This window comes from Podarcis muralis, chromosome 5 (genome assembly GCF_964188315.1).
Source record: "Podarcis muralis chromosome 5, rPodMur119.hap1.1, whole genome shotgun sequence".
In the NCBI taxonomy this organism is placed as follows: Eukaryota; Metazoa; Chordata; class Lepidosauria; order Squamata; family Lacertidae; genus Podarcis; species Podarcis muralis.
In genome coordinates, this window is record NC_135659.1 from 95,246,604 (window position 1) to 95,269,746 (window position 23,143).

General features: G+C 48.6%; 1 protein-coding gene across 1 annotated transcript in view; it reads left to right on the forward strand.

The window, feature by feature from the left end:
* The first annotated feature begins 7,475 nt into the window (after window positions 1–7,475).
* The window catches only part of RGS19 (regulator of G protein signaling 19), a 66,555-nt gene continuing 50,887 nt past the window's right edge, over window positions 7,476–23,143 (forward strand). The window contains exon 1 of the mRNA XM_028735461.2: window positions 7,476–7,720. The gene's annotated coding sequence lies outside the window, so the exon portion shown is untranslated. The remainder of the gene's footprint in view (window positions 7,721–23,143) is intronic.

Consider the following 23,143-nt stretch of genomic DNA (forward strand, 5'->3'; position numbering starts at 1 on the left):
ACTCAAGAAATCACTCAAGATATCCCTCAAGCAATTAAGGAACAAAAGAAGAAAAGGCACACTAGCCTGGGAACTTCCTCTCTGCCCAGAACATTGGAGGCTATACCTCCTCAACAGTATTTATAGGAACTCAAACACTGAGATCCTGCTCTGTTCCAGTAACAAGAAGCCGAAAGCACCAGCCTGAAGATGACGAGTGAGACCTCGTCGAAACGTCGCCTAGACACCCCAACTTTTACACGGGAAGATACCCGAGGACACCAAAACCTGCATTCCTGTACCCGTGAAAATCTACGAAAGCATATATATATATATATATATATATATATATATATATATATATATATGATTAAACCCAATACGTCCCTTAATATTTGTTCTGCATCACTTTCTCCTGGAATAAAAATTTCGCCTTGTTTTGCATCATGCCGTTTTTTCTTTTTAAGACTTTAGATTTTCAAATCCAGTCCAAATGGTAGTGTTCTGCCAACTTGCCTCCGACCCACAGACGTAATTTTTATTGTGCCTTCGGGAGAATTCGCCCTGGTGATAGGTATTGGGGTAGTTGTACATGATCATGCCTTCAATATTGTTAGAACCTGTAAAGGTTTCAGAATAAATACTACTCCGTTTCCAATTGGGGCATGTCCTGTGGCTGAAATTTTGTAACTTTTAATGCCATAGATGTTCCATGGGGGGGGGTGCTTTCATATCCTCCAACCAGGGCACACAAAAAACTGGAATTTGCATCTTCCAGGGCTGGGCTCCCGTGAGAATCATGTAACGTGTAAGATCATGGCCCCAAAAGACAGGCTTGTGGGGGGCATTATGCGAGATCACGGCTCCCCAAAAAGTGTGTAATGCGAGACTGTGGTGCCCAAATTGGCCACCATGCTCTCGTGTGAAAAAACGGGGTGTCCTGGTTTTAACAGGGCACTTGAGGGGGTTAAATCGTAGCACAACTTTTGTTGCCCCCGCCTAAAGAAAAGTCAGGGCAAAAGTCGAAATGGGTCCTTAGAAAACTCTGCTCAAATACAGGAACAAAACCCAAACAATATTGCAGCCGATTCCTGTTTATCACAGTCGCTCCTTCCAGATCTGACAGTGTGAAAAAAGATTAAAGGTCACTGCCATTGCATACGACAATTGCTGGATAATAATAACAACAAATTCATACAGATAAACTGCATTAACCACATCTGCTGAAAATCTTCCAGTCCCGTCCCCCCCAGGTTATTACATATGTGCAGTAGACAAAGTGGGGGGGAAACTAGAGATGGGTGATAAATTTGATTCAGTTCCTATTTAAAGATGAATTTATCCAATTCACACTTTCCTGAGTACCAAAACACAGCCATTCAATGAAATTCGCACTTACCTGACCTTTGCTGTGCAGTTCCCCCCACCAAACGATTTGACCAAAATGCCATTATTGGGGAAAAGCATGTGTAAAAAGGAATATACTATTGAAAACAGCATGCAAAATAAATAAATAAAATAAATGAGTCCATCAAAGGAAATTGCTTGAAAATGGTGTGCATGAGTCAAATCTGCGTACAAAAAATGTGCTTATTGGGAGAAAATGACAAAAAAATGCTGGAATGTACATGACAGTTGGGTTTAAAACAAAAACGTAAATTGCTGCAGATCTGTAGAAAACTGAATTTGACATTGTGGGGGGGAAAATAGAAACTGAGCAGAACAAAATTGACAGTTCCTTCCGTCCCTAAAAGAAACCCCAAACAACTGACAAATATTTCCCCCCATGATAGAGCTCAAACAGTCTCTGCCAATCAGTGTAGACCAGGCATGGCCAAACCAAACTCGGCCCTCCAGATGTTTTGGGACTACAATTCCCATCATCCCTGACCACTGGTCCTGTTAGCTAGGGATGATGGAAGTTGTGGAGGGCCAAGTTTGGCCATGCCTGGTGTACACCATGGTTAGCTACCAAACTACAACTCCCATCAGCCCTGACCATTGCCCATGCCGGCTGGGAGATGATGGGAGCCCAATATGAGAAGGGAACAGGTAAGCCACAACATGTTAAGGCAGGGGTGGGGAATGAGTGGCATTCCAGATGTTGTTCCCATCTGGAATTTGGACCATAATATCTCAAGGACTGTCTCTCCCCATATGAACTGCCCCAGACCCTGAGATCATCATCTGGGCCCTTCTTCACGTGCCTCTTCTGCAAGAGGTTCGGAGGGTGGCAACATGAGAACAGGGCCTTTTCTGTGGTGGCTCCTCATCTTTGGGGTGCTCTCCTCAGGGAGGCTTGCCTGGCACAATTGTTACATATCTTGAGATGTCAGGCAAAAAATTCCTCTCCCCCCCCCCCAGCCTCTGGCTAATTAAATGACCTATAGAGGGTTTATTGTTTGTTACTGCATCACATATTTTTGTGTTCATAAACTGCCCTGTGGTCCTCAGATAAAGAGTGGCATAGAAAATAAATAAATAACAAAATCATCCCGGATTCAGGTAGGTAGCCGTGTTGGTCTGACGCAGTCAAAATAAATAAATTAAAAATTGTCCAGTAGCACCTTAGAGACCAACTAAGTTTGTTCTGGGTCTTCAGTGTATCTGAAGAAGTGTGCATGCACACGAAAGCTTATACCCAGAACAAACTTAGTTGGTATCTAAGGTGCTACTGGACAATTTTTTAATTTATTTCAAAATCATCCCCGATCATTGGTCACTGGCCAGGCTGATGGAAGCTGGAAATTTAACCACATCTGGATGGCTGTATGTTCCCCGCTCCTGTGTTAACTGGTGCTAAACACAGGCAGCATATTGGAGAACATCAATCAAAAGTCTCTGCCACATTCCTTCCCTCTGCTGTGCCACAAGTTGCAAACCACAGGTGTTAGATTGCAGTGTCCTTCACAACTGGGCTGATGGTTTGTTTTCCCCTGCAGACAACCAAGGTTTGCTTGGGGTGGGGTGAGCAAACTACGAGTCCAAGACTGGAAGACACGACAAGTTAAGGTTTGGGCCCTGACTACCTGGAAGATACAGGTGTTAAAATCTCCAGGTGAGCACCTTCTCTGGGTCTCATCAACATCAGATGCCTGGCGGGTGGGGACACGAGGGAGAACCAAAACAGGTTGCCCATATTTTGTGGGTTTCCTTCCTAAGTGATGATGCGATGGGCTCCTTCCTCCCAGTTTACTGAGACAAGCCTTTGGAATTTAAGCTGCAGACGATGTTGAGCATAGGGCTTCTTTCAGGGCAAGCTGGATTTTCACATTGGCACTGGAAAAAGCATGCGAGAGATTTTCACATTTTCAACCCCGAAGGCAAGGAAACGGGAAGGTTAGGGGGAAAAGGAAAGTGTTTGCAGAGATCATGGAATTTCTACGCCAGTTTTTTCTCTCGATGGATTCCAACTTTTACTTGAAAGGAGCGTTAAAGAAATTCATGGAGGAGAAAGCTCTCAAGGGCTACTAGTTATGATGGAATATATATTGTCTCCAGGATCAGAACTGTATAGTATTCCTCTGAATATCAGTCGCTTGGGGACCAAGCTATTGCACTCAAATTCTGCTTGTGGGATGGGAAGCGGGTGGCGCTGTGGGTTAAACCACAGAGCCTAGGACTTGCCAATCAGAAGGTCAGTGGTTTGATTCCCCGCAATGGGGTGAGCTCCCATTGCTCGGTCCCTGCTCCTGCCAACCTAGCAGTTCAAAAGCACGTCAAAATGCAAGTAGATAAATAGGTACTGCTCTGGCAGGAAGGTAAACGGCTTTTCCGTGCGCTGCTCTGGTTCGCCAGAAGCGGCTTAGTCATGCTGCCCACATGACCCGGAATCTGGGCGCCAGATCCCTTGGCCAATAAAGCGAGATGAGCGCCGCAACCCCAGAGTCGGCCATGACTCGACCTAATGGTCAGGGGTCCCTTTACCTTTACCTGCTTGTACGATTCCCTTTGAAAAAGCTGACTGGCCACGGTGAGACTAGATAGGCCTTTGGAAGCAAGACGCTTCCAATGTTATTATATTATGTGAAGGCATTTCCCCTCTTATTCATAACGAACTCCCACTAATGCCAGTTTACGGTCCCGCACACGCCACGGTGGGCCAGAATGTGCGCGCACACATTCGCAATTGCTATTTCTGGCGCGGAGGAGGCGTGTGCAGCTTCCCATTGGCTGCAGGAGCTTCCAGCAGCCAATGGGAAGCAGGCCAGTGTCACGGAAGGCGGTCTCCGCTCTGGTCCACACCAGTTTAGTGCGGCGCATGGGAGCCAACTGAGCTGGTGGCGGGGGTCCATGGACCGGTTAAATGACCCCCATGGGCCACTTTTGGCCCATGGGCCTTAGGTTGCCGACCGCTGCTTTTACTGCAGGATCATGCGACTTCTCTAGAGCAAGCGGCTCCAGTGATGTAAATGGTTTTAAGTCTTCATTATTATTTTTTAATAAATTTTTATTAATTTTCCAAACACATAATAAAAACAAACAATACACAAAACAAAAACATACAAACATATAAACATGTATAATTTCATAATCTTATTTTCATGCACCTTACTTCCCGGACTTCCCCATACCTCCCCTTTTCTACATCCTTGTTTTACATTTCTTCAGCAACCCTCCAGTTAACTAATTATTTAATTCACTTTCATTAAATCTTTTTTCTTTAACTTATTGATTACAGCTGCAATTCTCTATTTCTTAACACCTTAACATCTTAGCACTCCTCAATTTTACAGGAATTTTTAAGATAAATTTTAAATTTCTTCCAGTCTTCTTCCACAGTCTCTTTCCCCTGGTCACGGATTCTGCCGGTCATCTCTGCCAGTCCCATATAGTCAATCACCTTCGTCTGCCATTCTTCCAGAGTGGGTAGTTCTTGTGTCTTCCAATACTTTGCCAGAAGAATTCTTGCTGCTGTAGTAGCATACATAAAAAACGTCCTATCCTTCCTTGACACCGATTGGCCAACCATGCCCAGGAGAAAAGCCTCAGGTTTCTTAGGAAAGGTCCATTTAAGGACTTTCTTAATTTCGTTATAGATCATTTCCCAAAAGGCTTTAATCTTCGGGCAGGTCCACCAAAGGTGATAAAAGGTACCTTCAGTCTCATTGCATTTCCAGCATTTGTTATTGGGCAAATGGTAAATTTTTGCAAGCTTGACTGGGGTCATGTACCACCTGTAAATCATTTTCATTATATTTTCTCTTAAGGCATTACATGCCGTAAACTTAACACCGGTGGTCCATAACTGTTCCCAGTCAGCAAACATAATGTCATGACCAATGTCTTGTGCCCATTTAATCATAGCTGATTTCACCGTTTCATCCTGTGTATTCCATTTCAACAGCAATTAAGTCTTCAAACCCTGTTACAGTCCAGGTCTCTTTTAACAAGAGCTGACGTTTTGGAAACTGCAGCTGGCTCAGAACCGGGCAGCTTTTTTGTACCTATATTTGAGATCCTATTTTGATTTATGTGGAAAATCTTCAAATTGGCTGTGTATTTTTTTTGTATGTGTTATTCGTTGTTTATGACTACTTTTGTTATGTTGCAGCTATGTATTTTTTTTTCATGTCCTAAGCCAGGGGCCGGCAACGTGGGGCCCACAGGCAGGATGCGGCCCATGAAGACTGTTTCACCAGCCCATGAGCCGCCTCCAAACTGAGCGGCTTGCTCGGCGAGTCCCTTGCACGCTGTGCTAAACCGGCGCAGTGCAGTGACATGCCAAACGCTGCCAAAAAACGCGTTTGCACACGTGCAGATACCGGAAATCGCTTACTATTATTATGACACAAAAGCAATGATTATGAATTCAGAGCAGCAGCAATTATAATCCTTGGGAGGTGTGTGTGTGTGTGTGTTAGCAATCACCTGTGCTATAAGGGGGCCTTGGGAAATGGTGCCACAATTTTTTTAAAAAATGTCTTTATTTATTACATTTATATCGCACCTTTCCATTTTTATTGCCGCAATAACCCTGAGAGATGGGTCTCAGGCTAAAGGTCATCCACTGAGCGTCACAACTGGGGGTGCATTCTAGGACTACAGTCCTAGTCCGGCACTGTAACCACTAAACCACACTGCCTCACCTCCGGATGGCAGGGTCTATGGAGCCGGACCTCTGGTGCAGCTGACAATGAAGCTGGTTAATAAATAAGTCTTAGCACATATAGCCAACTGCAAATGTTCAAAGCCTGAAACATACCTGGTCACCTTAATCCTGACACACCAGCCCCGTAAGGCAGGCCAGTATAATTAACCCCTTCCTGCAAGTGGTTGAGGCTGTGTGTGTTTGTGTTGAGGCTAAGCAGAACAGTGCCCTGCCTTAAGGGTCCTTAGCCGCTTGCGGCTGCAATGAGATTTGAACTATGGTTGTAATGGACCTGGGAGATCAGTTCAAATCCTCGCTTTGCCATTGTAGTGGTGGCCCAAAGGGCCACAATAAATGTGCTAATGTGGACCCCTGTAAATCCTTGAGTGTGCTTCTAATAGAGAAGTTATGGTAGCCTGTTATTTTATGATTTTGCATGTTGCCGCCCCCTCATTGGGGCAGAAATAGCCCTTCGGCCAGTCACTGTTTCTCAGCCTTGCCTACCTCACAGGGCTGTTGTGCGATTAATGTGTTAAAAATCCTGCAAGTCACATTTGCTCCTTGGAGAAAAGGGTGAGCTATCAATGCAATAACGGCGCTCTCCAGCATTTCCTCGAAGAAGCAGTAGCAGATACGCAGTGACTCCCGCATCCGCTCACCTGGGCGGCAGGTGAGATGCCTGGGAAGCCACCTATTCGAGTTCCCCCTTCGGACCTGACCAACCCGGAGCGTCAGGCTGGCTACCACCCGGCTTTCGCGCTCTCCAAACGGCGAAGGAAGGGCGCTCTGCACGTGCTCAGAGGCACTCCTGCCACTCCACACCTGCCCATTCCTTTCCGCTGCGCTCTGCCCTGAATCCGAATCCTAGCCCAGGTTAAACTCCAGCGAAAATAACGCTAACAATAATCAAAGCGGTTCAAAGAAAAGCGCGCGGCGAAGCCTTCGATCCGGCGAAGGAGCGCGCAAAACGGAGCGCAGCCTGAACTTTCTCACGTGCGGAGCCCCTAAAAACACCCCCACCCACCCCCCAAAATACTACTCCGCTCTGCAACTTGCGCCGTCGGCGGATGCAATGCAGATGGCGAGGAGCAGGTTCGATTTTCTGTCTCCCATTTGCAAGCCTCTCTCTCTCTCTCTCTGCTGCCTGAGCGGTTCCTTTGCACGGTGCAGCAGCAGGCGCTGGGGTTTTGCAACGCATGCATGCACCCGGGAAAAGGTGTGCATGTGCGCATGCATGCGTGTGCATGAGCTGGGGGTGGGCTGGCAATCCCTACTGCCCGGTCCCGGGAAGAGGGAGGTGGAGAGAGAGAGAGAGGAGCGGGAAGGGGGCTGGTTGGTTCGCTCTTGACGCGAGGAAGTGCAAAACAGCAGTTGCTTTAGGAAGTCAATCGCTGGGGCTGGGGGACGCGTGCGCAGTGGAGACCCTGCCAGCCAGTATTTTTTTTTCTTCTTCAAAGCTTGCTTTCCAATTCTCTCTTCGCCTCCTTCCCTCCCCCCTCCCTTTCCTCAAAGGGTGTCGATTCTGGAGCTTTAAAATAAGAGGCGAGGAAGAAGCGGCCCGGGGGGGGGTTGGAAGGCAAGCAAGACAGGAAGGCACGGATGTGCTCCAGCCGGCGGGGGGAGGCTGCAGGGGCCTCGGATGCACAGAACGTGAGTAACCCCCACTCTCCTTTTTTTTGCAAAAATATATATATTCTCTTATCTACGGAAAGACGGACCAGCATCCACTCTCCCTGGTCCTCGGCGCGGGTGCAAAAGGGAAGCGATCGGGCCGGGGGTGGGGGGGGGGGCAGAGGAGGGGGGTGTTTCCTTGGAGGAGGGGAGGGAAAGAGCGGGATCGGAGCAGACCTTGCAAAAGAGAGAGAGAGAGAGAGAGAGAGAGAGAGAGAGAGGAAAAGCCCCTCCGCCCCTCCCCGGTCCTCTTCCTGTCTTTGCATCGCGTTGCAAAAAAGAGAGAGACGAAAAACGGCTTTCCTGAAACTGCCGCGCGGGGAAGCGAGAGAGCCTCTTTCTCCCTCCCGTCTTCATAAATGCATCAAGTGTGCCACGGGGGGGGGGGGCAGAGAGATCCAGTTGCAATGGACTGGGAGGAGATGGGCAGCCAGGGTGGGGGTGGAAGAAAAGAAATAAGCCAACAGACACACAGACCCCCCAGCTGCTTCGTGCCTGCAAATTGCTGGACTTGGGAGGGAGGCAGGCAAAGCTTGTGGATTTGGAGTGGGGTGGTGGTGGCCGCGTCCCGTTTTGCCAATTGAGCGAGGGTCTCTCTCTCCTCACACCCCGTCGGCTGGGGTGGGGGGGCACATTGCATTAAAAAAAATAACACCCGCCCTATGGCCCTTTGCTTTTAAAATGAAAGCCATGTGCGGTGGTTTGCATACGATTTGAGAGAGAGAGCGCGAGGACGCCTTCTCTATGCGTGGCTTTTGCTCGGAAGGGGACCCGGAATGGGAGTTTGCATCGCTTGCAACGCATTCGGTCGCCAGCTCCGGGGTGGGGTGGGGGCTTCCCTTTTGGAAGGAGCAGCCAGGGCAGGAGCCTGGCGCGCGCCCTCCGGCTTCCTCCTCCGTGACCCGGGGATTTGCCGGGCGTGTCGCGTGGCGAGTGATGCCCGTCAGCCCTTGCACGAGTTGCTCGGAGCAAATATAAATTAATACATGCATATATGTATGTGTGTGTGTGTGTGTGCGTGCGCATATATATATATATATATATATGCATTTATATATATTTTATTTATATATATATGTGCATTAAAAAAAATCAGGGTTGCGTTGGAAAGCTCCTTCAAGAGGGCGCTCCCAGCAGCCCGGCTGGGCTGCAGTCCCTTCCTAGCTTGCATGCATGCCTGTCTGCATTGCAAAAGTGTTCCCCTACCCCGCCCGCTCTGCTGCATCCTCTCCCCCCCCCCTTACGGTGGAGGGAAGGGAGGCGCAGGGGCTTTCCCTTTCCAGAGTCTGCGGTGGGGGTTTCCCCTCCTCCTCCTCTTCCTCCCTGCAAATATCCTCTCTCTTTCCCTCTCTCCAATTCCTCTTCCCCCCTCCCCATTTTTCAGCCCCACCCTGTAGAGCTGGCATCCTCTGCCGGAGCAAGGGAACCCCTGCTTTTGCACCGGGAGAGACAGCCCGCAGCAGAGATCTCCCCCTTTTCTAGAGCAAGGAAATAGGACGTGGGGGGGTATTCGGGTGTGGGGTTTCCCTGTCTTTTAATTCCGGGGCTTCCCAGCGGAGAGGAAACCCGGCCTCGCCTAAGGAAGGGAAGTGCGTTATGCCTGGCACCCCACCGCATTACCTCCGAAAGCCCAGTTTAGTGGTGGCTCTTCTCCGGCATCCATGCTCTCTCTGCATGCAGAAATCCCCGCTGAATCCGTGGCGGAGGCATCCCAAGAAATGGGGGCAGGAGATCTTCCTTGGTGATGGACAGCTGCCAGTCAGAATAGACGGGCCACTGGACAGGAGGAGCCAGAGGGATCTGCTTCAGTTACAAGAGACGTGTTTTGTTTGTCTTTTAACGGCTGCCTGGCTGAAAGTACCGTGGCGATATACGTAATTTTGGCCGTGCCCGGATTCGATCTCATGACAGCCCTGTGATGGAGGTCATCCCTAGCTCCCGCGTTGCAGATTTTGGAAAGGGAAAAAAAAGGAGAAGCAAAGGGTGCGAAAGAGCTCAAGGCTAGGGAGGGATCTGAAGCCTGGCTTGGATTTTTATATTCATTTTATTGCTTTTTTACCTGACATGGTTCTCCCTTTCCTCATCCAATCCTGTGGGGTAGTTAAGGATCAGAGGCAGTGGCTGACCCATTGAGCTTTGTGAATGGGTCAGGATTTGAACCCAGGTCCTGGTTCGGCTATGCTGTCCTCCTCGTAGAACCCTGAGTTTCCTGCAGAATGTTCAATCTTTGTCGATACTGCCTCCTCTCTGACTTTGAGAGGCAGTGTGGTCTAGTGGTCAGAGTGTCGGACTAGGTCCTGGGAGGCCAGGGTTTGAATCCCCACTTGGTCACGAAACTCACTGGGTGACCTTGGGAGCTGGTCACTCCTCGTTAGAAACTCAGATATATAAGCTTAGGCGCCAAATGGCTCCTTAAACCAGGGTTATAGTCGCCCAAACAGAACGCCTTGTTGCCATTTTGGTGCCGGGCAGCTCAAAAGTCGTATGTTTCAACGCAAGTTTTTGGTTCCTGGAATTCGTTCTGATTGTGCAGATAAAATATGATGGGTGGGATTCTACAAGGTGTGTTGTTAGTGTGTGAGAACAGTCACGTTTGGTTCGAGGACGCCCGGGCACGTACCTCCAGATGGTGGAGATTTCAGTCACCGTTCTTAGCACCCAGGCATCTTCACTTGGTCACACGTGGCCGATAAGGTAAAGGTAAAGGGACCCCTGACCATTAGGTCCAGTCGTGACCGACTCTGGGGTTGCGGCGCTCATGTCACTTTATTGGCCAAGGGAGCCGGCGTTTGTCCACAGACAGCTTCCGGGTCATGTGGCCAGCATGACTAAGCCACTTCTGGCGAACCAGAGCAGCGCACGGAAACGCCATTTACCTTCCCGCCAGAGCGGTACCTATTTATCTACTTGCACTTTGACGTGCTTTCGCACTGCTAGGTTGGCAGGAGCAGGGACCGAACAACGGGAGCTCACCCAGTCGCGGGGATTCGAACCGCCAACCTTTTGATCGGCAAGTCCTAGGCTCTGTGGTTTAACCCACAGCGCCACCCGCATCCCGGGTGCAAAATGCGCCTGGCAAATGCTGAAGTCGCTGCCTCTCAGCCTGACCTACCTCGCAGGCCTGTTGTAGGGATTAAATGAGTAGGGATAGAAGCATGTTTGCCACCATGAACTCCTTGGCAGGAAAACGTGAGATGCAAATGCAATTAACAACAAACAATTAAAGATGAGGAAACGTCTTTTTCTGCCAGTCAGAGAGGTCAGGCAGACCAGTGGTCTCTGCCTAAGGTGTCCTTCTGTTTTTCTGTAACTTTTTTTTTTGTTGAATTCAGGAGGAATTGGTGGAAATGGGTGCAGCGTGAACCTCCAAGTGCTTGTGTGAATTGCGATTTGTCTCATCCAGCACACGTTGGGGATATCTTAAGCCCAGTGGCCGTACCTCTCGATCTGGACGGGGGGGGGGGGGGGACCGTTCAGATTGCAAAAACAACAACGGCGGTGGCTCCCTCCGTTTGTTTTGCTTTCCTGGCACGGGCGACGCGCAGCTGCGGTTTTGCAAAACGAAGAAACGTCAAAATGGGAAAGATGCGAGAGTCAATTAAAAGATCATTTATAAAACCACAAATTTAGAAAAAGGACTCCCACACTCGCTGCTTGGAGCCTAAGCTGCTCTCAGCTAGCGCCGACGAAGGAGAAGGCGGTGGCACAATTTGCCAGCCAGGTGGGGGCAGGAAGGTGGTGTCTGCCCCCCAGCAGGGCACCTGAGTGACATGCAGGTGTCTCTGTGCATGCCCAGCACCCAAATGTGGAAGGGATCCCCAGAGGGCATGGCAAGACCCCTTGAGAAACTAATACCCATCCAGCCCACCCTCTCAGATTGGCTCCTGCAGGCCTCTAATTCTCCAGACTATCTTCCTCAACGTGGCAGCACCCAGATATTTTGTACTACAGCTCCCAGTAGCATCAGCCAGTTGCACTCCAAAACACCTGGGAGAGGGTGCGGCAAGTTGGCCAAGGCAGCTGCAAACCCTTTTTGCATTTGTATGAATTAAGGCTTTTGGTGTGGCAGAACTTTGGAACTCCCTGCCTGTTGATATAAAGGCAGGTGCATTCACCGTACTTTTCTCGGCAGCTGCTACAAATAATGATGATGATAATTTATTATTTGTACCTCGCCCATCTGGCTGGGTTTCCCCAGCCACTCTGGGCGGCTTCCACAAAGACCAAAAATACACTAAGATGTCACACATTAAAAACTTCCCTGAACAGGGCTGCCTTAAGATGTCTTCCGAATGTCAGGTAGTTGTTGTTCTCTTTGAAATCTAATGGAAGGGTGTTCCACAGGGTGGGCGCCACCACCAAGAAGGCCCTCTGCCTGGTTCCCTGTAGCTTTGCTTCTCGCAATGAGGGAACCGCCAGAAGGCCCTCGGCACTGGACCTTGGTGCCTGGGCAGAATGATGGGGGTGGAGACGCTCCTTCAGGTATACTGGGCCGAGGCCCTTTAGGGCTTTAAAGGTCAACACAAACGTTTTTGTGTGCGCATTCTTCTTATTGGTGATTTTATTAGTTTTATCGTTTTTCGCAAACTGCTTTGAGGTTTTGTTTTGTTTTTTTGCAATCAAGCAGTCAATGTTACGAAATAAATTTAAATAAATCGATTATGGGGAGCTGCTTGATGCTGACCCGTTTAGCTAAGTATGGTCCACACTCCACTGGCTGGCAGTGGCTCTGCAGGATTGCAGCAGGAGTCTTTCCCCAGCTAACAAAATGAATTTCAAGAGGGACAAATGTCAGGTTCTGCACTTAGGCAGGAAGAACCAGCTGCACAAATATAAGATGGGGGACGCCTGGCTTGCTGGTAGTACATGTGAAAAGGATCTAGGGGTCTTGGTGGACCACAAGCTGGACATGAGTCAACAGTATGATGCATTATTTTGGTAAAGGTAAAGGACCCCTGACAGTTAAGTCCAGTCACGAACAACTCTGGGGTTGCGGCGCTCATCTCACTTTACAGGCCGAGGGAGCCGGCGTACAGCTTGTGGCCAGCATGACTAAGCTGCTTCTGGCAAACCAGAGCAGCGCACGGAAACGCCATTTACCTTCCCGCCAGAGCGGTACCTATTTATCTACTTGCACTTGGACGTGCTTTCGAACTGCTAGGTGGGCAGGAGCAGGGACTGAGAAACGGGAGCTCAGCCCGTCGCAGGGATTCGAACTGCCGACCTTCTGATCGGCAAGCCCAAGAGGCTCAGTGGTTTAGACCACAGCGCCACCCGCATCCCGCATTATTTTGAGCGATGAGTTAATTTTGTTTTTGAGAGAGAGAGAGAGATGATTCCCTTCTTTTCTTTTGATAGAAAAGTTGTTTCTGTGCAAGATTGTTTTAAAGGCAGGTCCCTGCCCCAGAGAGCCTACAATTGAAGACCTGGCTTTGGGGAGCCTAAAGGGAAGGGGATGGAAGAGAGAAGGGTGAATGGGAAAGATATGTATCCTGTTCATTTACACTTACTTAGGCTTCGTTTCTGTAATGCCCTGTACTCATCGCATGCAGCACTGTTTCCATTCTGCTGCGGTTCACCTTCTTCCATAAACATCACTTTTTGTCTCATTTTGTCTGCTGTGGCAAAAGTGCGTAATTCGGATAAGTTACGTTATTCCACCCCATTCATTTGCAAAAGCAGGTGGGAGGCGAACGTGACTGTTTGCCAACTGAAAGCAACTGGGACAACAGCAAATCCTGATCATATTGTCCAGGTGGATTTCTACTCTGGACATGGGACGGGTATGCCGGCTATGTCAGATTGCACCCCTGTTTCCATTCCTGTTTGAATTTTCCAGCATGCTGTCCCTAGTGAGGATTAAGGGGCTGTGCCAAAAGCTTTATAGGAAGAGTGGCTCTTGGGATGTAAGGATGGAGAGAGAAATGGAGGACGAGGCCTAGGACCCACGTACCTATGGGACCGCCTCTCCTGGTATGCCCCGTGGAGGACCTTAAGGTCCACAAATGACAACATTTTGGAGGTTTCAAGGTGGTTAGATTGGTCTCAACTAGGGCCAGGGCCTTTTCAGCACTGGCCCCAACTTGGTGGAACGCTCTGTCACAAGAGACTAGGGCCCTGCGGGACTTGACATCTTTCCACAGGGCCTGCAAGACAGAGCTGTTCCGCCTGGCCTTTGGTTTGGACTCAGTCTGGCCCTTATGTTTCCCTCCCCTTATGGTTTTGATCTATGGGCTACTTTTAAAATGAGGCTGCATCTTAAATTGCATTTTAACCTTTATTTTATATTTTTCCACCCATTATGTTTTTACTGTAATTTTACCGGTGTTAGCCGCCCTGAGCTCGGCTCTGTCTGGGGAGGACGGGGTATAAATAAAATTTATTATTATTATTAGAATTAAGGCTAAGGGGACATGAAGCCAGTGTAGGGGTTCAGTGAGATGTAGGGGTGCAGCTTTTCTGTGACTGAGCTACACAAAGGGCTGCAGCACAGTGGTTAATGCAGTTGGTGTTTAGTAGCATTGTTGCTTCCATCATCATCATCAATATCATCATCATCATCATTCATTGGGCAGTTCACAACATAAAAGTACAAAAGGAAAATCCAGGATAGCTCAGTCGGTAGAGCAAGAGACCCTTAATCTCAAGGACATGGGTTCGATCCCTGCCCTGGGCAAAAGATTCTTGCATTGCAGGGGGTTGGAATAGATGAACTTTGGGGGGGGGGTGTGTCCCTTCCAAATCTGCAAGTGTATCTATAAAGCACAAAAGACCTTGGCGGTTGAATCTTCATACCACACTTCAGTAAAGTCTTGCCTTCAGGGACGCGGACTTATAAAAAATATTGGGGGGGCCCGGGAAAGCTCATGAATAATAAATAAGCTCATGAATATGCAAATAAAGTGGCACCGCCTCCTCGTGAGCGAATAGGGGAGAGCGTGCTGCGCCTATTAATCAGCTCCAAAGGAAATTGGGTGGAGCTTTTGCTCGGGAGGGAGGGCAGGAGGCATGCAGCCCGCCCCTCCCTGTGCATTTTGGGCTGGGGGAGGGGCGGCGATGGCACTCTGCTGGAGGGACGCCGGAGATTATTGGGGGGGCGGAGCCCCCCCAAACGAATTTTTGAGGGGGCTCGGGCCCCCTCAAGCCCCATGGAGTCGGCGCCTATGCTTGCCTTAAAAAGCATTTCATTCATTCAAAGGACGTAAACGTAGCTGTTCACCCCCTGCCAGTGCTCACCCAAATTTCCCTATTTTTTTTCTTAGTTGGGAAAATTGAGGGAGAAAGGCCTTTGGGGGGGGGGTGAGTGGGACCTGATTTCCTCCTCCCTCCAGTTTCCTGGGCTCACAGACCTCTAGGTGGAAGAGGTGAATTGGCTCCTGGTAGATAAGGACGACTAGCTGAAACCTTGCAGAAATACTGGAAAGCATTTTTCGGTGCATACGGCGATGGGAAGAAGCACATTCCCCGGAACGTGCCACAGTGGCTCCTGTCACGGTCGCTGCAGCCTGTAGATGTTGTATGATTGGGGGTGAAGGTGGGTCTCCTCTAGGGAACCGTGAACCTGTCTGGGAAGGAAACAGTTTTCCTTAAGCAGCTCTGCAGAGCCTTCCAAGAGACCTTGGCAGACATCAGGTTGTTTAAAGAGGCCGCTGGCAGATTCTGACGTTTGGCTACTCTTCATTTCCCCTCCAGACTCAGTACCGTATCCACACACACCAAAACAGACCAGATCTCCTTGTTTTCCGGACACATAGGGTTCTTGAACTGCGCTGGACAGATGGCATATGTTAAGTCGTGGGTTGACATAGCAGCCGGCACAGCGATCTCTTCAAGTAGCTCTTTATTATGGTAAGCTGGAATAGAACTGACAGTGAACAGCTCAGCCGGCCTGTATTTATAGGCAGCCGGCTGTCACATTGTAACCACAACAGCCCAGAGTTCCCGCCTAAAATAACTGCCGCGGACCTGAGTGAAAACTATCTACAGACCTGAGTGAAAACTATATACAGTATCCCCCTGTTGGCCCAGGGTGAAACTACACTACATAACACCCCTCCCCACCGAGATAAGGCGTTAGTTACAATCGTAATGGTTTCCTTATATACAGCACTACGCGTAATGGTTCAATTAGGCACAAAAGCATATCGGTTACATTTCCCATACTTAGACCAACAGTGATACCTGTCCAACAACATAGTCCTTTAAATGAGTTGGGCGCTTGGAAACTCTGCCAGACCGCCGGGGACTGGTAGCCAAGTCCGGAGGGCCACACAGTTCTCGCTGAGGCTGTGGTGCGACCCTAGGTGGCGTTGGAACCAACTCCCCTGGATCCGCTGCTGTGAGTGGAGCCTCCGCAAGTGGAGTGGTCTGAGTCTGTTCTGAGACGGCTCGGTTCGGCTCCACGCTGGCAGTTTGCGAGGGAGGTGTAGGTGGGGCCTCGCCATCTGTACGTGTCTCTTCTGGAGCCGCAAGCGCAGTTGGGGGCACCTCGGTAGTGTCCAAGTCCCCAACCCTGCGCCTAAGTTGGTCTATGTGCCGTCGCCACAAGCGCCCGTCTTCGAGTGCCACCTGGTACGAGCGAGGTCCAGTGACTCCCACTACTGTGGCTGGCACCCAAGGGATGTCCCCCACATAGTTCCGGGCAAAGACCTGGTTTCCTGGGACAAATGACCGTGGTGCGTTGGCACAGCCTGGGGGTTCAGCCACGGCAAAGTCTGGGTGTAGCCGGTCGAGCGGTGACCGGAGGCGGCGGCCCATAAGCAGTTCCGCAGGACTCCTCCCTGTGGCCGCATGAGGGGTGATGTGTTGCGCGAACAAGTATTCGGCGACCCGCTCATGCCAGTCTCCCCGGTCCAGGCGCGCCAGTGCCTCTTTTGTCGAGCGCACCATTCTTTCCGCTTGCCCGTTGCTGGATGGATGAAAGGGTGCCGTTAGGGCATGGCGGATGCCCAGTCCCAAAAGATACCGCTCAAACGTGCCTGATGTGAACTGCGGTCCGTTGTCAGAGACAAGGACATCAGGACACCCATGCGTTGCAAACAGGCCTCGCAGCACCCGGATGACAGCTTCGGTAGTGGTGGAGGGCATCAGGGCGACCTCCAGCCATTTGGAATAGGCGTCCACCACTACCATAAAGGTCCGGCCGTGAAAGGGGCCAGCCAGATCGATGTGCACCCTCGACCAGGGTGTCTTTGGCGTCTCCCACGTGTATCCCTTAGCTGCCGGTGGTGCAGGCCTCGACTCCTGGCACGCTTGACAGGCGGACACCCAGGCAGTGATGGCATCGTCCATATTAGGCCACCAGACGTAACACCGAGCCAACGCCTTCATTTTGACAATTCCCGGGTGGCCAACGTGCAGAGCCTCCAGGACGCGCTGACGGAGTCCCTGGGGAATCACGACGCGGTCTCCCCACAGCAGACAGCCGCGATGAGCTGAGAGTTCATGTTGTCTGGTTGCGAAGGGCTGGAACTCCGATGCAAAGGGCCCTTGTGGCCACCCCCTCCACACCCAGTTGAGCACCCGGCTGATGGTGCGATCCTGGGCAGATGCGGAGGCCACAGTGGCAGCCGACACAGGCGCTGCCGGAAGATCCTCAATCAGAAGGAGCGATGAAGCTGGAGCCGGGTCTTCCACAAATGCTGGAAGAGGGCAACGGCTGAGGGCGTCGGCATGGCCCATCGATTTCCCCGGGCGGTGGATGAGCCGGTAGTGGTAGGCAGCCAGGAAAACAGTCCATCGCAGCATGCGTGGTGAGAGGACCGGTGGAGTTGGACGATCACCGGCGAGGAGGCCCAGGAGTGGCTTGTGGTCAGTGATGAGGTCAAAAGTCCTGCCATAGAGGTATTCATGAAACCTCTTCACTCCAGCCACAAGTGCCAATCCCATCCTCGTCGCCAGTGTTAAGTCGTGGGTTGACATAGCAGCCGGCACAGCGATCTCTTCAAGTAGCTCTTTATTATGGTAAGCTGGAATAGAACTGACAGTGAACAGCTCAGCCGGCCTGTATTTATAGGCAGCCGGCTGTCACATTGTAACCACAACAGCCCAGAGTTCCCGCCTAAAATAACTGCCGCGGACCTGAGTGAAAACTATCTACAGACCTGAGTGAAAACTATATACAGTATCCCCCTGTTGGCCCAGGGTGAAACTACACTACATAACAGCATAGGTCTGGAGTTCCCCTTGTGCTTGAAAAATTGTTGCATTTATTTTACAGTGGTACCTTGGTTCTCATACTTAATCTGTTCCGAACCAAATCGTTCCAGAACCAAGCCATGCTTTGAAAAAGTAGTGCAAAACGGATTAATCCGTTCCAGACTTTTAAAAACAACCCCTAAAACGGCAATTTAACATGAATTTTACTATCTAATGAGACAATTGATCCATAATCAATTGTAATTTCGTTGTCCCCGAGAGGGGGCAATGACAATAAAGATATTATTATTATTATTATTATTATTATTATTATTATTATTATTATTATTAAAATGAAAGCAATAATCAATGTACTGTACTGTAAAATGAATAAAACAGTATTGTAGAGGATAAAAATTTAAAAAATTCTTACCTGCACTGATGATAGTCATTGTTTGGATGGGGGGGGGGCTTTTATCCATTTCTGCAGTCAATCAATCAATCATCAGTCAGTCAGTAGCTGAACTGGGATCCACACAGCAACAAAAACAAATTAACTGAAAAAACCTCAAAGCAAAAAAACGCAAAATAAATAGCAAAAACAAAAGCACCAAATATAAGCTCCAAATATCACCTTAGAACACTGCAGTCGGAAAAGGAAGGCTTGAATTGCAATGGGGGTGGGGGATGGACGCAAATTAGCAGCGCAACAGGAAACACAGGGGGACTCAAAACAGATTCCCCCCAAAAAGTTTGAAAACCGGAACACCTACTTCCTGTTTTGCAGCGTTTGGGTTCCAAGTTGTTCGTGAACGAAGCTGCTCGAAAACCAAGGTACCGCTGTATTTGGTTTTTCAGCATCCGTCTGTCTCAGGAGAGACAGTGGAAGAGTGTGCCTTCGTGGGGGAAGTCCAGCCGTTGGGGAGTTGCAGCGCCTGCTGTGGCTATAGAGACCGATAGGGGAGAGATATGTATCGTTGCAGCTGGGGCAGAGGAAGGTTTCTTGCTGGGCTGCTGCAGATGCACCACGGTGTTTCTTTTATATTTATTGCTTTTATATTCTACTTTTTCCCCCTCCAAGGAGCACACACGGTTCTCCCTCTCATTTAATTCCCACAAAGACCCTGTGAGGTAGGTTAGGCTGAGAGGCAGCAACTAAACCGAAGTCACATGTTGAGCTTCGTGGCCAAGTGGGGATCTGAACCCAGGTTCCAGTCTGTCACTCTAACCGCTATGCCACACCGTCTCACTGCCATGATGTCTGTAACAAGGTCCATCCTGTTCCATATACACCTGTCTGATCACCTGAAGAAGGCTTCCTGGTTGTTCCACAGTTAATTCACTTTCGTATAATTTCTTTGTGACGTGAGGCTTTTAGCACAGTAATTTGAAGTCCAGCTCCGAGGGCCTTCTGGCGGTTCCCTCATTGCGAGAAGTGAAATTACAGGGAACCAGGCCGAGGGCCTTCTCGGTAGTGGCACCCTTCAGATGTCAAGGAAATAAACAACTATCTGACTTTTAGAAGACATCTGAAGGCAGCCCTGTCTAGGGGAGTTTTTAATGTTTGATGTTTTATCATGTTTTTAATATTCTGTTGGGAGCCGCCCAGAGTGGCTGGGGAAGCCCAACCAGATGGGTGGGGTATAAATATATTATTATTATTATTATTATTATTATTATTATTATTATTATGTAGTGTTCCTATTAAAATCAGACAGGCACCTACAATTCTGGTTGTTTGTCGTCTGCTGAAAAATTATTTGTTTTGCCAAGCGTTTTTGGAGAATTAATTTGATAGTTTGTCATTTGTTCTGTATTTTATGATCTTATAATTTTTCTCAGATATATATATATATATATATATATATATATATATATATATATATATGCAGGTTTTGGTGTCCTCGGGTGTCTTCCCGTGTAAAAGTTGGGGTGTCTAGGCGACGTTTCGACGAGGTCTCACTCGTCATCTTCAGGCTGGTGCTTTCGGCTTCTTGTTACTGGAACAGAGCAGGATCTCAGTGTTTGAGTTCCTATAAATACTGTTGAGGGGTGTGGTGTATAGCCTCCAATGTTCTGGGCAGAGAGGAAGTTCCCAGGCTAGTGTGCCTTTTCTTCTTTTGTTCCTTAATTGCTTGAGGGATATCTTGAGTGATTTCTTGAGTGATATCCTGAGTACCACTTAGGTGGGTCATTAGGTATGGATTAGTTGCTAAAGCCTTTGTGTCTTGACCTCTTGAACTTTGTGAAGAGTTTTTCTGAGAAGATGGCTGTACTGCATTTAGTTGTGCTCTGGCTTGGCTTCGTGTATAGGGGCGAGCTGTGGTTTTGTGGCCTGTGCCCGCCAGATCTGTGTAGGGATTGCAGGGGGGTGCAGCATCCGGAGGTGCCACCATGGTTTGGCTACTGGATGGTGTCTGTAATTTATCTGTGGAGAGGGTCTGGGTTTGGGTCTGGTGTGGTTGATTGGTGATGGCGTTCTGTGTGCCTCTGGATCTGGTGTCAGTTTTTGTGGGGAGGGCTAATTTCCAGATGTCTGGCAAGCGGGATGTGTCGTCACGCTTGTTCATGTTGTGAGGGTGTTTCTCTATCTCGATGGCTTCCATGATTATTCTCTTGTGGTGATGTTCCATGTTAGAGAGCAATTTGGAATCTGCAAAATTAATTTCTCTGCCCAGAACATTGGAGGCTATACACCACACCCCTCAACAGTATTTATAGGAACTCAAACACTGAGATCCTGCTCTGTTCCAGTAACAAGAAGCCGAAAGCACCAGCCTGAAGATGACGAGTGAGACCTCGTCGAAACGTCGCCTAGACACCCCAACTTTTACACGGGAAGACACCCGAGGACACCAAAGCCTGCATTCCTATACCCGTGAAAATCTACGAAAGCATATATATATATATATATATATATGCAGGTTTTGGTGTCCTCGGGTGTCTTCCCGTGTAAAAGTTGGGGTGTCTAGGCGACGTTTCGACGAGGTCTCACTCGTCATCTTCAGGCTGGTGCTTTCGGCTTCTTGTTACTGGAACAGAGCAGGATCTCAGTGTTTGAGTTCCTATAAATACTGTTGAGGAGGTGTGGTGTATAGCCTCCAATGTTCTGGGCAGAGAGGAAGTTCCCAGGCTAGTGTGTCTTTTCTTCTTTTGTTCCTTAATTAATTGAGGGATATCTTGAGTGATTTCTTGAGTGATATCCTGAGTACCACTTAGGTGGGTCATTAGGTGTGGATTAGTTGCTAAAGCCTTTGTGTCTTGACCTCTTGAACTTTGTGAAGAGTTTTTCTGAGAAGATGGCTGTACTGCACTTAGTTGTGCTCTGGCTTGGCTTCGTGTATAGGGGCGAGCTGTGGTTTTGTGGCCTGTGCCCGCCAGATCTGTGTAGGGATTGCAGGGGGGTGCAGCATCCGGAGGTGCCACCATGGTTAGGCTACTGGATGGTATCTGTAATTCATCTGTGGAGAGGGTCTGGGTTTGGGTCTGGTGTGGTTGATTGGTGATGGCGTTCTGTGTGCCTCTGGATCTGGTGTCAGTTTTTGTGGGGAGGGCTAATTTTGTGGGGAGGGCTAAACACTGAGATCCTGCTCTGTTCCAGTAACAAGAAGCCGAAAGCACCAGCCTGAAGATGACGAGTGAGACCTCGTCGAAACGTCGCCTAGACACCCCAACTTTTACACGGGAAGACACCCGAGGACACCAAAACCTGCATTCCTGTACCCGTGAAAATCTACGAAAGCAAATATATATATATATATATATATATACACACACACACACACACACACACACACACACAGTGGTACCTCAGGTTAAGTACTTAATTCGTTCCGTAGGTCCATTCTTAACCTGAAACTGTTCTTAACCTGAAGCACCACTTTAGCTAATAGGGCCTCCTGCTGCTGCCGCGCCGCCGGAGCACGATTTCTATTCTCATCCTGAAGCAAAGTTCTTAACCTGAAGCACTATTTCTGGGTTAGCAGAGTCTGTAACCTGAAGCGTATGTAACCTGAAGCGTCTGTAGCCCGAGGTACCACTGCGCATATATATATATATATATATATATATATATATATACGCACGCGCACACACACACACACACACACACACCTATCTTAGAGTGCTTGCAAAGGATATAAGGAAATATTTGTCTCTCTTGGGTGGTTTTGTCTGCCTGTGAAAGTGATCCGCCAAATATTAGGAGAGAGCATCCTCTTGTCTGGTCAACTTTTCGGCCTGGGCAGTCTCAAAAAATATAATAAAAATAAAAAAGAGGTTGTAACCAGAGACTTGAAAGGGATTTGCTGTCCCACTCTCAACTCTTTCTGCTGCTTTCCCTTACTTGTGTTCTCAAGGCATTTTCAGGCATAACTAGGAGATGTCCGAAGGCATGCGTTCGCAAAATGGGAATGGGCAAGACTGCAATCTTGAAATCTTGTCTCCTCCTTGATAGCTGAAGTGGAAATTCCATGCACATGGGTTGTGTCTCGCTGAATGGCACAAAATTTGGGGGCAAGGCGGGTCGTGTGCTTTCTCACCTCCCTTTTTTTCCTCTGGGGCGTTTCGCTGGCAGCTGTTGGAAGCAGAGGGCCCTGGTCAAAACAGAAACGGTCAGCGAGGCAATTTCCACGATTGTGCATGTGGAAAACATGGGGAGCCAAAGTGCGGCACTGTGTACACAAAGCACCGCAGTTGTGAGAGCGAAAGAGGAAATGTGTGCTGTGCTATTGAATCAGTACCTTAGGAAGGTGTGGAGCGATGGAGAAAGATGAGAAGTTAGGACCTGTTGAATTTTTCAATTTCCAAGAACGAGGTGTGCTAAAAAGTTGTGACATGACCTTGGAATTCAAAAGATACTTTGGTTAAGTTAACATAATTTAGTTTTGCTTGGAAAGTAACACATTCACTCAAATGTAACGTGCACCTTTTTTGGGCCAAATTACGTCACAAAAATCCGGGTGCACCATTAGATTTGATTGTGCATTTACATTCACCAGCAAAGAAAAATTTGGTTTTGAAAATTGAGGTGCGCATTAGATTCGATGGTGCATCAGATTCGTGTAAATACGGTAAAATGTGTGCAAAGTGGCATAGAAATCATTAGAAATGTTTGCCAAGTACTTGCAGTAAAATTATATATTGCTTTTGTTTTTATTTTCTTCGGTTATTAAGCATCGCCCGACATTTTCGGAAGGTAAAATTAAAATTCTTTGTTTTTCCGAAAGCAGTTTCTGTGCTTACAGAATCCTAGAATTGGAAAGA